The sequence below is a fragment of the Syzygium oleosum genome, unplaced genomic scaffold, assembly GCF_021117445.2.
Source record: "Syzygium oleosum isolate NSW1041296 unplaced genomic scaffold, Sole_v2.1 Sole_v2.01, whole genome shotgun sequence".
NCBI lineage: Eukaryota > Viridiplantae > Streptophyta > Magnoliopsida > Myrtales > Myrtaceae > Syzygium > Syzygium oleosum.
This window is the reverse complement of record NW_026607485.1, coordinates 3,438,530-3,452,392: the sequence shown is the minus strand read 5'-3', so window position 1 is coordinate 3,452,392 and position 13,863 is coordinate 3,438,530. Positions and strand designations below refer to the sequence as shown.

General features: G+C 42.1%; 1 long non-coding RNA gene across 1 annotated transcript; it reads left to right on the top strand.

Moving 5' to 3' along the window:
- Nucleotides 1–10,874: 10,874 nt before the first annotated feature.
- Nucleotides 10,875–12,995, top strand: LOC130140725 (uncharacterized). Its single transcript, XR_008818710.1, has 3 exons — nucleotides 10,875–12,005; nucleotides 12,079–12,166; nucleotides 12,254–12,995. It is a non-coding gene; the product is annotated as an uncharacterized LOC130140725 (long non-coding RNA).
- Nucleotides 12,996–13,863: the final 868 nt, after the last annotated feature.

Sequence of the window (13,863 nt, the reverse complement as noted above, 5' to 3'; positions counted from 1 at the left end):
ATACAGATTATCAGAGTTTAAAGGTATCGGTTTTCTCAAAAAGAACTTAGCCTGAGACAGCGTCATTGGATGGAACTCCTTAAGGATTACGACTGCGAGATTATGTATCACCCTGGAAAAGCTAATAAGGTAGCGGATGCACCGAGTCGGAAATCGAGCATCGCGCATATGATGGTCAAGGAGTGGACTCGTTGGAGGGAGTTCGGGATTCAAATTTAAGTTTGAAGTGAGTCATGTCTCGAGTCTACTTGCGCAATGAGGATTGAACCGTAAATACAGTACTAAGATTAAGACCTTACAATCGACTAACCTCGAGACTCGTAAGATTTTGAGTATGGATGCCACAAAAAGGAAATCGGATTTTCGTGTATCCGAGGATGGAATTCTAAAGTTCCGTGGACGGTTATGTGTACCCAAAGTGATACGTAATCAAGGAAGAGATTTTGTCCAAGCACACCGTAGCAATTACGTATTCACCCGGGTAGTACGAAAATGTATCAGAACTTGCGACACAATTATTGGTGGAACGGCATGAAAGTGGACGTAGCCAAGCACGTGGCCAAGTGTTTAACATGTCAGCAAGTGAAGGCACAACATTGTAAGCCGGGTGGTATGTTGCAGCCATTGGAAATTCCCGAGTGGAAATGGGAACACATCACGATGGACTTTGTAATGGGATTACCGAGAAGTCAAAGGGGTCATGATTCGATTTGGGTGGTAGTCGACCGATTGACAAAGTCGCACATTTTCTACCCGTACGAAAGGACTTCGCCTTGGAAAGGTATGCCGAGATTTACGTGCGACAAATAGTTCGTGCCGCACGGAGTGCCGCGTGACAATCACTTCGCACGGGATCCTAAGTTTACCGCCGCCTTTGGAAAAGTCTTCATGCGGCATTAGGAACGGTTACGCTTAGCACGGCCTATCATCCCCGGACGGATGGCCGCTCCGAAAGGACGATTCAGACTTGGAAGACATGTCAGAGCATGTGTTTTGGATTTTAAGGGTGGTTGGGAGGAACAAACTACATTTGGTGGAATTCGCCTACAACAATAGCTACCAAAGAAAGTATCGAATGGCACCATTCGAGGCACTTTATGGCGGGGCTTGCGTAACACCGGTTTGTTGGGATGAAGTTGGTGAGAGGAGCATCACAGTCCCGAGTTGGTCCAAAGAATCGCCGAAACAATCAAGATAATTCGGGATAGGCTTAAGACCGCTCGTAGCCGCCAAAAGAATTATGCGGACCGAGACGTAGGCCTTTGGAATTTCGAGTGGGGACCACGTTTTCCTCAAGGTATCGCCTATGAGAGGATTATCTCGGTTTGGTAAGAAAGGGAAGTTGAGCCCGAGGTACGTGGGCCCATTCGAGGTCTTAGAGAGAATTGGTATCCTGGCCTACCGTCTCGCGCTACCACCAAATTTGTCTCAAGTGCACAACGTATTCCACGTGTCAATGTTAAGAAAGTATGAACCGGACCCGACCCACGTGCTGAACTACGAAGAGATAGACATGGACGACAAAGTGTCGTATGTGGAAAAGCCAGTTCGGATCGAAGACAGAATAGAAAGAGTGCTGCGGAACAAGAAAATTCCGATGGTCAAGGTGATTTGGGAGCACCATGGAACTGAAGGTGCGACGTGGGAAAGTGAAGAGTTGATGCGACACCAGTACCCTCATTTGTTTGAATAGTTGGGTTGAATTGTAAATTTCGAGGACGAAATTTTTGTAAGGGGGGAAGAGTTGTGACATTCCGAATTTTGGCCCATTTTTGGGATTTATAAAACGGGTATTTCGTCAGTGCGCTTATAGTAAAAATCTCGCCCGGGAACTGATCACTCCCTGTTATTATTTTTAAACCTTGAGATTTCGCTAGAATCGCATTCGATCGAATTTGGCCGTTATTTAGACCCTGACCTTGGCAGTCGATTTTCGAGAGTATCGGGACGAAATAAATTGGACGGTGTCGATATTATTGTGGCCAGCGTCGAGGCGATTAGGAATAGTGAGAAAGTGGATTTTTGGACCGGGTGCGAATTCGACCGTAGACCTCCTCGTGGTGTGTTTTGGCATATTTTATTTTGGCCATTTTCCTATATTATTAATTAGGATTATAGGGGACCGTTAGATCGTTTTCGGGTTTGAACCGTGTCCGTTGGATCGCACTCGAGTGAGAGCTTTGACTTTGAGTCTCACTCTCTCTCTCTCTCTCTCTCTCTCTCTCTCTCTCTCCTCCCTCCCTCGCCGCCGCGAGCACGTCCCCTCCGCGCACGTCCCACCCCCTGCCATGCGCACGTTTCCCCCCCCTTCCCCATGCAACTCTCTCTCTCCTCTTTCTTTTTCTTTTCTTTTCCTTTCTTTCTCTCTTCTCCGCTTCTTCTTCCTCGTTGGCTTCTTTTCCCCGGACCGTTCCGCTCCGCCGTGCCCCGCTCGCCGACCGCCGCTCGACCGCCGCTCCGCCTCCGCCTAACGCCGCCCCACCAGCCCGCCGATGCCGCTGTCCTCCCCGCGCCGTCGTTGAGCCGCCGTGTCGCCCGGCAGCCCCAACCGACTCGCCTTCTCCTCCTCCCGAGCGCGTGAGCTCGGCTCGCCGTGCCGCTCAGCCGCCGCGAGCCGCCGCTGCCGCTTAGCCGCCCCCGTCGTCGCCGCTGCCGCCCGTCGCCGCCTTGTCCGGCCAGACGTCGCCGCCGCCCTTTGCAGAATGCCTTCCGCTGCAGTCGCCGTCGCCACACAGGTCGCCGCCCGGTCCCACACCCTCACCTCAGCCTCCTCTCTCTCTCCCTCACCCTCACCCTCACCCCCGGCCACTCTCTTCTCCCTTCACCTCACCTGCCGCCGCCGCTGTCAGGCCGCCGCCCCGGCCGCCGCCCCCTAAACCCGCCCGCCCCAGTGCCGTAGCGCCGGCTCGTCGCCCACGCGACCAAGCCGCGCGCCCGTCGCCGTGCCCGTTCCCGAGCCCGTGGCCGAGCCTCGTGCCCGTGGCCGAGGGCCGTGCCCATGGCCGAGCCGCCGTGGCCGAGCTCGCCCGGGCCGCGCCCGTCCCGACTGTGGCGCTGCCGCCCGTCCGACTAGGCGCGTCGCCCGTCCGTTCGCCCGTGCGCCCCCTTGGCACGCCGCACGGCCATCGCGCCCGCTGGCCAGCACGCCGAATCGGCCATTGTGCCCGCCTTGGCCGGCCACCGCGCCCGTTGGCCCGTGCCCGCGCCCAGTCCGGCACTGTTCACCCGGGCCATTTTAGGCCCGAGCCGATTTTCTCCGGGCCAAAACCAAGTAAGTGACTTCCTAAATCCTACCTAGTACTTTGGGTATTTTTAGACTTGTTTAGGATGTGATTAGTACCGGGTTAGGAATTAATTTAGGCATGGGCTAATTAGATTGAGTGTGCCTAATTGATGAATTATTGTGGTGATAATTGTGTGGCTAATTTAGTGATTGACTGAGGTAAATAGCATGACTGAATTGACGTGGCGCTTGTGGGTGAATTGGAATTTATTGAATGTGTTGACTTGAATGTCGGGTCGGTGGACCGATGTCGGGAGCATGAATTGAGTTGACTGATGTGGCGTGCTAGATTAACATTGGTGAATGGGTGGTGATTGAAATTGATTTATATGACTAAGAGCATGGTGAATTTTGTATTGTGGTGCATGTGCATGAGAAAAGCCCGGCTTGATCTGAGGGCTGACCTGAGGCGCAGTAGCGCGGGTCGTGGGAAAGTGTGAAATGTCCAGTGAGGGACGAAGCCCGGCTTGATTCGAGGGCTGCCAACCCGAGGCGTGGTTACGCGGTGTGGCTAGAAAGGCAAGTAAGGACCCGAGGCGTGGTTACGCGGGTCGAGAGAAATGTCCCGAGGCGTGGTTACGCGGACCGAGCCCGGCTTGATTCGGTGGCCGCTAACCCGAGGCGTGGTTACGCGGTGTGGCTAGAAAGGCAAGTAAGGACCTCGAGGCGTGGTTACGCGGGTCGAGAGAAATGTCCCGAGGCGTGGTTACGCGGACTCGAGCCCGGCTTGATCTCGAGGGCCGGCCTCGAGGCGTGCTGACGCGGCCGTGTGAAAGGACCCGGGAGGTCGTGAGAAAGTTGCTCGGCCACGCATGCGAATTGAGTGTGATTGAATTGACTGGTTGAATTAGTTGGAGTGATTGAGTGAAAGCGTGGTTGGTGTTTGAGCGATTTGTGATGTGTTATTTAATTAATATTATTGCCTTATCACGTGACGACCAACGTGTAGAGTTGGCATGGACTTGATGACGAGGTAAGTACAATTATGCTAATTTTATATGTTATGGGGTAGATTGCATGTATGACTTGTCTGGGTACGCATTGGCCTACGTGGGGTTTAGGGGGTTGCTTATTGAGACTCGTTCTCACGGTTATTATATAACCATTTCAGATCCGCGACCGTAATTGATTCGGAGACGCCGCCAGAGCACCACAGGGATTGAAGAATAGATCATTTACCCTGTCTTTTGAGTACCTTTTGTAGAGGAGATAAGTTTGTCAACCACCGCCCCCTTTTGAAAACTGTGGTTCTAAATTGGTAGTCTGAGTTATCGTTTTGTATAGTGACTATTTTATGATGGTATGCAATTATTGTTTCGCACTATCCCTTTGTCGTTGTTTATTGTCTGGGTTAATTAGTTTCGCTTCCGCTTGCTTTTATTGTTGGGTGTTTCATTTGGGTCGGCGACGCGTCCTGGGACGTCGCGTTCAATGATCGACCACCAAGGGATGACCGCGCGCTCGTAGGGTGCGGGGCGTGACAGATGTTGCTGCTACAAAGAAAATAAAGGAAATATTCTCTTCAACGTGCACAAGCCGCAATGAAAGCTATTCGCAAAAGCTATCTTGACGACAGGGGGAGAAAAACAAAAAGGTATGAAGAGCAAAAAGTGAAAAATGCAAAAGAAATGGGAATCATCTCAAAATGGCACCAAATTGAGGGGGAGCATAGATCAAGTATGGAAAAACCCTAGATAAAGTTGATTTAATTTCTATCGCTCATGATTACTATGCAAGAAAAGGTAATGTATGTTAGAACTTGCTAAGTTCTGTATAATCAAGGTTAGTATTTCTTATATTTACCTTATTTTTTGTCATATACAAATCTCTTATTTACATTATCGTTTTATTATGACAAAAAGATTGTAAAATTTATTATGTGGATCCGTGTTCGTTGATATATATGATATTTGATTCTACAGAACATGAGCTATATTGAATATATGTGAAAGATGATGAATATATGCCAAATATATTTTGAAGAGAGAATGTAAATATGCATACGTGCTTATTGGTTAATTATATTTACTTGATGCATAATATTGAGCTGTGATTATATCTTTTTGTGATGTTGATAAAAAGGGGGAGAAATATGCAGATATGATATGCTTTGATATGCTCAAATATGCAGATATGATATGTTTTGATATGCAGACTATTGGATGCAAAGGAAAAGAGACAGACAGTGATTCAGATTTTTATGGTTCAGATTTCGCGCTTCGCTTAAATGCAAATCATATTCTGTGCCTTATCTTATTCATGAACAGAGTTTAAAAATCTCATGTCTGCTCATATAGAATATCTTGAATAGTTGCTACATTATATATTTAATTATATTTCTCAAAATTATCTCAAAATCTATATATCTGCATGGAAAGTTTTGTCACCATTAAAAAAGAGGAGATAATCTCTCTGAGGTAATCTGAGAAAAGTTTCCGCGTTTGATACTTGTTTTTGATGTGTTGTGACTTGGTGTGCACTTTGACATTTAGATGTTGAACTATGATTCGAAACTGGTTGTTGAACCCTTATATTGAACTCTTATTGATTATGCTTTTATATGGTATTAATCCTTTCTGATGTCAAAAAAGGGGAGAAGTATTATAAAGATTATGAATACGATTGTGGCGTGAGCGGCAGAATGAACTGATATATTGGAATATTATGCTTGTTTCAGAAATTAACATTGTTTTATATGCTTTAAATGTCATATCCTCTAAATAGACTATTTTTGTTCACAAAAATATTTTTTAAAGCATATGGATAGTTTTGTCATCATCAAAAGGGGGAGAATGTTGAGGAAAATCCCCAATTAGTTTTGAAGAAAGACAAAACAATCCATTTATTGACCACAATTACACTTAAGTTATTTGATGCAGGTAAATACTGAGTCATAAGACTTAGTCGATGAAAGGACTTTGTTATCAGACTCATAATTACTTGTCAGATTCAATAAGTGTTATTTTTGACAAGTTTATATAGGACAATCAAATTGATATATCAAGATATCCTAATTGGTAATCACAAGATTGTTCCTTAAACACGAAGAACTACATTTATGGAAACCTTGATTTGATTATATGGACGATCAAATCACTTGGAGATAATGGTTCTTCTTCTAACGGTTATGTATTTTCTTTTGGGAAGTTTCTCCAACGGGTTGATTTGGAGATCAATTCTCTGAAAACTGTCCAACAGATAGATTGGAAGTAGAGGAGTATAAAAGGAGTGCAAATGTCGTACAAGAATAAGAACTAGAATCGAGAATTCCAAAGTCTTCATAAAGCTTCGATCTTACACACTTGTGATTACTGTATTCCACATTGTGATTTCAGAAAGAAAATTACTTGAGTGAAGAGTGTACGTGATAGTGTAGTCTATCATCTGAGAAGCACTGCTCTCGTAATATTTTGGTGATTCAATAGTGAAACACAGTCAACAGGCTACCAGCATGGAGAGTGGACATAGGCTTAACAAAGCCGAACCATTATAAAGATCTGTGTGCAGTATTCTCTATCCCTAAACTTTCATTTATTATTGCTGAGATTATACTGCATATATATCTATCAAATGAGTTTGTCAAAACATCGTCTTAGTCATCAGACGCAATCATCTGGCGACAACTTATATATAAGTTTGTCATACGCATCCATCTGATATTGATTATACGAGTTGTTGACCTCGACTATATTCATTTTGCACGTTTAAATCATCCAATTTGGTAAAATCACCTATTCACCCCCCTCTAGGTGATAGCACTAGTCGTAACAGGCACCTAAAGAAAGATCGATAACTTGGAATTGGTACTTAGAAAGCGATAACTTTGGAATATCAGCCAATTGGTTAATAAATGGTAAGATGGTCAGGAATCGATTTAGTTAGAAAATTTGTTAGATGATTAAAATCAGCAAAAAGGTCAGAATTGGCAAAACTAGTAAGAAGATCGACAGTTTGATAAAAAATTGCTAACTTTATAGAAATCGATGACTAACAAAAACTTGAAATTTGGTCAGAAATCAGTTAAATGATAAAAACGGTAAAACTATTAGTCAGCCAACACTTCATCAGAATCACGTGAATATCATTTCCAAGTCTAAATTCCACATTTATACACTTTTCTCATCTAATATATGATCAAACCTTTTGGGAAGTCGATCAAACACTATTTACAAATGAAAGTACTTATTGATTTAAGTCAAGCAAACACAATATCTCAACATGCCATCATCAAAACTTGATCACAATCAGGTTGAACATTCAAACTAAGTTAATAAACATCAACTAACCAATTCAAAAGTATTAAGTAGGTCAATCTAACTTAATCCCAACACTACAAAAAAACAAGGATTTAGCCACGGAAATTAGCGACGAATAATTTTTCGTCGCTAATTTGCGACGAATTTTGCGACGGAAAAAAATCCATGGCTAATTTGCGACGGAATTTGCCACGAAAAAAAATTCGTGGCTAATTTGCGACGGAATTAGCGACGAATATTTTTCCGTTACTAATTTGCGACGAAAAAAAAGGTCGCCGCTAATTTATGACAGAATTTGCCGCGAAAAAAAATTCGTGGCTAATTTGCGACGGAATTTGCCACGAAAAAAAATTCGTGGCTAATTTGCGACGGATGTAGCGACGAAAAAATTTGTCGTCGCTAATTTGCGACGGAATTTGCCACGAAAAAAATCCGTCGCTAATTTGCAACGGAATTTGCGACGAAAAATTATTCGTTGCTAATTTGCGACGGAGTTAGTGACTTATTTTTTTTCGTCGCTAATTTTGCGACGTAATTTGCAACGAAAAAGAAATTCGTCGCTAATTTGCGACGAAAAATAGATCCGTCGCTAATTGTCCCCCTCGCTACTTGTAGACCCAATTTCTCTCTCTCCCTGCTAATTCCTCATATCCCTCTTCGCTGTTCTCCCTTCCTCTCCCTCTTTCATTTCTCTCGATAAAACTCTCTGCACGCGCGCAAATCAGTCTCGGTAAAGCTTTTCTACCGGTAAGTGGCGTGGCTAATTTGAGACGAAGACGGTTCGTTGCAAAATTATTCATTGCTAGCTTCGAATTTTTTTTAATTTATTGATTTTTTTTTCCTAACTTCTTCTCCGGTCGCCGGTCCGGCGACCAGCGAGACCTCGCCGGCCATGGGCGAGGCCGCTGGACCTCGCCCAGATCTGGGCGAGGCCGAGCGACCTGGCTATGGCCGCCACCGCTAGACCTCGACGCAGAGGTCCAACGGTGGCCAGATCTGGGCAGCGAGGTCGAGCGGTGGCCTCGCCATGGCCGCCGTTGGACCTCGCGGCGAGGTCCAACAGCTCCCAGATCTGGGAGGCGAGGTCGAGTGGCGGCCTCGCCATGGCCGCCGTTGGACCTCGCCGTCGCAGCGAGGTCAAGCGGCGGCCATGGCCGCTCGGCCTCGCCCAGATCTGGGCGAGTCCAACGGCGCCTAGATCTGGGCAGCGAGGTCAAGCGGCCATGGCCATCGCTGGACCTCGCCGCGAGGTCCAACAGCGGCCATGGCGAGGCCGCCGCTTGACCTCGGCCATGGCCGGCGAGGTGACCTCGCCCATAGCCGGCGAGGTCCAACTCGTCGGCGTCAGCCGGTCGCCGGACCGGCGAGAATTATTTTTTAAAAAAATAAATAAAGTGAACGTTAGAGAAAATATGTAGGAAAAAAAAATTCGAAAAAAAAATTATTTTTAAAAAAAAATCTGAAGTCATTTTTTTTTTGTAGGTACGTGTCCATTTGAAAGTCTCGCAGATGAAGTGAACGTTGCAATTCTCATCAAATTGAGTACTTTCTACTACAAAGATTTCAGTCAAATACTTGGGTAAGTCTTCTTGACATGATAATTGTTTTATTTTTTTCAATTTCAAAGTAATTGTTTCGTCAAAAATAAAATTTTAATTTTTAGAATTTTATGGTTTTAATTAAGAAAATTTTATGGTTTTAATATTTTACGAGATTTTGTTATTTTTATATAGACACAATGCAAAGAGACAAGGCTTGGATGTATAATAAGAACTTACCTGGACGTCGAGGATTGACCGATGAGTTTCGTACTGGGTTGGAACTATTTTTGGACTTTGCTAGTAGTAAATATGAGTTGATGGATGGAAATAAATTACGGTATCCGTGTAACAAGTGCAGTAATAGTAAATTTCATGTGTGTGATAAAGTTAGAGAACATCTTTGTAGATTTGGGTTTACTCCGAACTACTATAATTGGACTTGTCATGGTGAACCATTTATATCTGATGAAGGATATCGAATAAATGACCAATTTTCAGTTAGGGAAGAATGTAGCTATTATGACCAATTGAACCCATACCAGAGGATGATGATTGATGCAGCTGGTCAGAATGTGATTTCAGATTCGAATCATACAAGTACTAGTTTGACTCCTACACTAGAACAATTAGAAGAGATAGGAGTAACAGGTTTTGATGAGAATGTGTGTAATGAAACGTTTATATCTAATCAGTTCTGGGAAGTATTGAAAGCAGCAGATGAACCTTTATGGGCATGTTGTGATAACCATACTCAGTTATCAGTGACAACAAGATTGTTAAATATCAAGGCAGAGCATAATGTGTCTGAGAATTGCTTTAACTCTTTCGTTGAAGTAATGCGAGAAACAATGCCTCGTGATAACATCATGCCAAGTGGTTTTTACGATATAAAGAAGTTAGTGGATAACTTAGGTCTTCCAGTTGAAAGGATTGATGTATGTAGTAGAGGTTGTATGTTATATTGGAGAGATGATGAAAATGCAGAATCTTGCAAATTCTATAGCCAACCTAGGTACAAGATTAACAGAAGGCAGGGTCACAATCAGAAGCGTAGACCATGCAAGCAAATGTTTTATCTGCCCTTAATCCCCATATTGCAAAGGCTTTATGCGTCTCAAGCCACTGCTGAACACATGACTTGGCATGCAAATCATGAAACAGAAGAGGGTCTAATGTGTCATCCTTCAGATGCAGAGGCATTGAAACATTTTGATAGAACATACCCTGAGTTTGCGATAGAGCCTCGAAACATCAGGTTAGATTTCTGTGCTGATGGATTTGCCCCATTTGGAAAATCAGGAAAAAGTTATTCATGTTGGCCAGTTATCTTAACTCCGTACAATCTTCTACCCGATATGTGCATGAAGACACCTTATATGTTTTTGACATTGATCGTGACTGGCCCGCAAAATTCGAAAAAGTTGATAGATGTTTATATGCAACCATTGATTGAAGAGTTACAACGGCTATGGAATAAAGGTGTCGTTAGGTATGATGTTTCTACTAATCAAACATTTGTAATGAATGCTGCTTTTCTGTGGACGATAAATGACTTTCCAGCATATGGAATGTTATCTAGATGGAGTACAGCTGGGATCTTAGAATGTCAGATATGTTTGGAGAGATCGAAGTCATTCATATTAAGACATGGTAAGAAGCTCAGCTATTTTGACGGTCACAAACAATTTTTACCGATGAATCATACATTCAGAAGGAATAAAAAAGAGTTCATCAGGAATAGGATTGAAAGAACTCCTCCACCATTGAAGTTGACCGGTGATCAAATATGGGAGCGAGTGCAGGACTTTCCAACTGTTGTTGAAAACCCTTATGGCATAACTAGTGCGTACGGAAGTACACATAAGTGGACTAAACGCAGTATATTTTGGGATCTACTATATTGGAAAGCCCATCTTATTCATCATAATCTTGACGTCATGCACATTGAAAAGAATGTTTTCGACAATGTCATAAATACTGTGATGGATGTCACAGGAAAAACAAAAGACAACTTGAATGCAAGAAAAGATATGAGAGATATTTGTGATCGGCCAACATTAGATGTGGATGCAAGCAAGCAGGGGATCAAAACCAAAAGCAGTTTATACATTGGATAAGGAGCAGAGACGAGTCGTTTGTCAATGGTTGAAATCTGTACGGTTTCCTGATGGATATGCTTCGAACATCGGGAGATGTGTTGATTTGAACGAATGCAAGTTGACAGGATTAAAGAGTCATGATTGTCACATATTTATGGAAAGACTAATTCCAATAGCTTTCAAGGAACTTCTACCAAACTTTGTATGGGGCGCCATTACAGAGTTAAGTAATTTCCTTCATGATATTTGCTCAACAGTGTTAAAAGCATCACACATGGAGAAACTGGAGAGAGACATTCCAATTATTCTTTGCAACTTAGAAATGATATTTCCTCCATCGTTTTTTGATTTAATGGAGCATCTCTTAGTTCACTTGCCTTATGAGGCCAAAGTTGCAGGTCCCGTCCAATTTCGATGGATGTATCCATTTGAGAGGTGAAAATTTTTTCAAAATAAATTTCAAAATACTTTATTATATATTATGTTCTGATAAACTTCTTTCTATTGCAACAAGGTTCTTATATTATTTGAAGAAAAAAGTGAAGAACAAGGCATGTGTTGAAGCTTCAATTTGTAATGCATATATTGTGGAAAAAGTGACAACATTTGCATCATACTATTTTGAGCCGCACGTGCAGTGCAAGAGGCGGAGAGCAGGAAGAAATGATGAGGGTCACATCGATCCCAATTGCAAATCATTCTCTATTTTCAATTATCTCGGTCGACCAAGCGGCGCATGTAAGTTTCGTTGCTTAACAGGCGAAGAACGGCAGACAGCCTATACATATATTTTACTAAACTGTCCAGAAGTGGAGCCATACTTCGAGTAAGTGTATATTTGCAAATATATGTATTGCGTGTCAAATATTTACTAATATATAAATGTAAATTGTTAATAGGATTTTTCAAAATTCAATGTATGGACTACTACCAAATGAGTTTGACCGTTTGTGCGATGAACAATTTGCAGCATGGTTCAAAACATATGTAAGTTGCCTATAGACCAAAACCAAGTTATCAATATTTTATACATCATTTAAATATATATTATTGACTTTGCATGTGTGATCTTAGGTTCACAGTAATCATGATCAAGTTGAAGAGCAAAGATTGTTATATTATCTATCATGGGGTCCATAGTCAAGCATACGAACTTGGCCAGCATATTTCATAAACGGGTATAATTTTCACACTCAAGAATATGGAATGGGAAAAGCCACAATGAATAGTGGTATGTGTGTTCGGTCATCCAATTGTGGTAGTTCAAAAGATGATTTTTATGGCTTGTTGGATGAAATCATCGAGATAGAGTACCCCGGACCATTAATGCGGGTTGTGTTATTTAAGTGCATGTGGTTCAACCCCGTCAAAGGAATGAAGGTGCATACGAAGTTTAATTTGGTTGAAATAAATCACAAGAAAAGGTATATGAAATATGAGCCATTTGTGTTGGCACAATAAGCAATTCAAGTATATTATGCATCATATCCTAATTTGAAACGTGACAAAGCTGATTGGTGGGCTGTATGTAAAATCAAAGCACGAAGAAAAATCGAGGAACACTGGAAGGATACAGCATATTAACAAGAGGAAGTTTGTAACGCGGTTCAAACTGAGGAATATAACATTCTTACTCTACGAGATCCATGTGGAGCAATGATAGATGTAGATCTAACTGAAATTCGCGAATCAAATTTAGAAGGTGTTGCGGAATCTGATTTTGAGACAGAGGATGATGAGGATGATGATGATGATGATGATGATGATGATGATGACGACGACGACGATGATGCTCAAGAAGAAGATCAAGATCAAGATGAAGACGAAGGTGAATATGAAGATTTAGATTTTTGAGACTTTTTACTAATTATGTCGTAATTATTATTATTATTCTTATGACAAGAGTTTATTGTTGTTGTCATATTTATTATTGTTGTTGTTGTCGTAATTATTAGTATTGTTGTTGTTGTTGTTGTTGTTGTTGTTGTTATTATTATTATTATTATTGTTGTTGTTGATTATTATTATTGCTATTATTGTTAATGAAACGTTATTGTCGGGAAAAAAAATGAATTAGGCGTGTGTAGGCTAGTAGAAATGAAATTCGTTGCTAAATCCATGGCAAATTTGCAATGGATTTAGCCACGAATTCATAAAAAATGCCCACACACATTTTCTTATGAAATTCGTGGCAAAAGCCGTGCAAATTTGCCACGGATTTTGCTACGAATTTTAAAAAAATGCCTATACACATGCCTACGTAATTTTTTTATGAAATTCGTGGCAAATTTGCCACAAATTTTAAAAAATGCCCACAATTCATTTTTTATGAAATTCGTGGCAAATTTGCCACGGATTTTGCCACAAATTTCATAAAAATATGAATTGTGTGCATTTTTATGAAATTCGTGGCAAATTTGCCACGGATTTTGTCACGAATTTCCTAGAATGCCCACAATTCATTTTTTATGAAATTCGTGGCAAATTTGCCACGGACTTTGCCACGAATTTCATAAAAAATGAATTGTGGGCATTTTAGGAAATTCGTGGCAAAATCCATGGCAAATTTGCCACGGATTTCATAAAAATGAATTGTGGGCATTTTTTTAAAATTCGTGACAAAATCCGTGGCAAATTTGCCATGGATTTAGCCACGAATTTCGTAAAAAAATGAATTGTGGGCA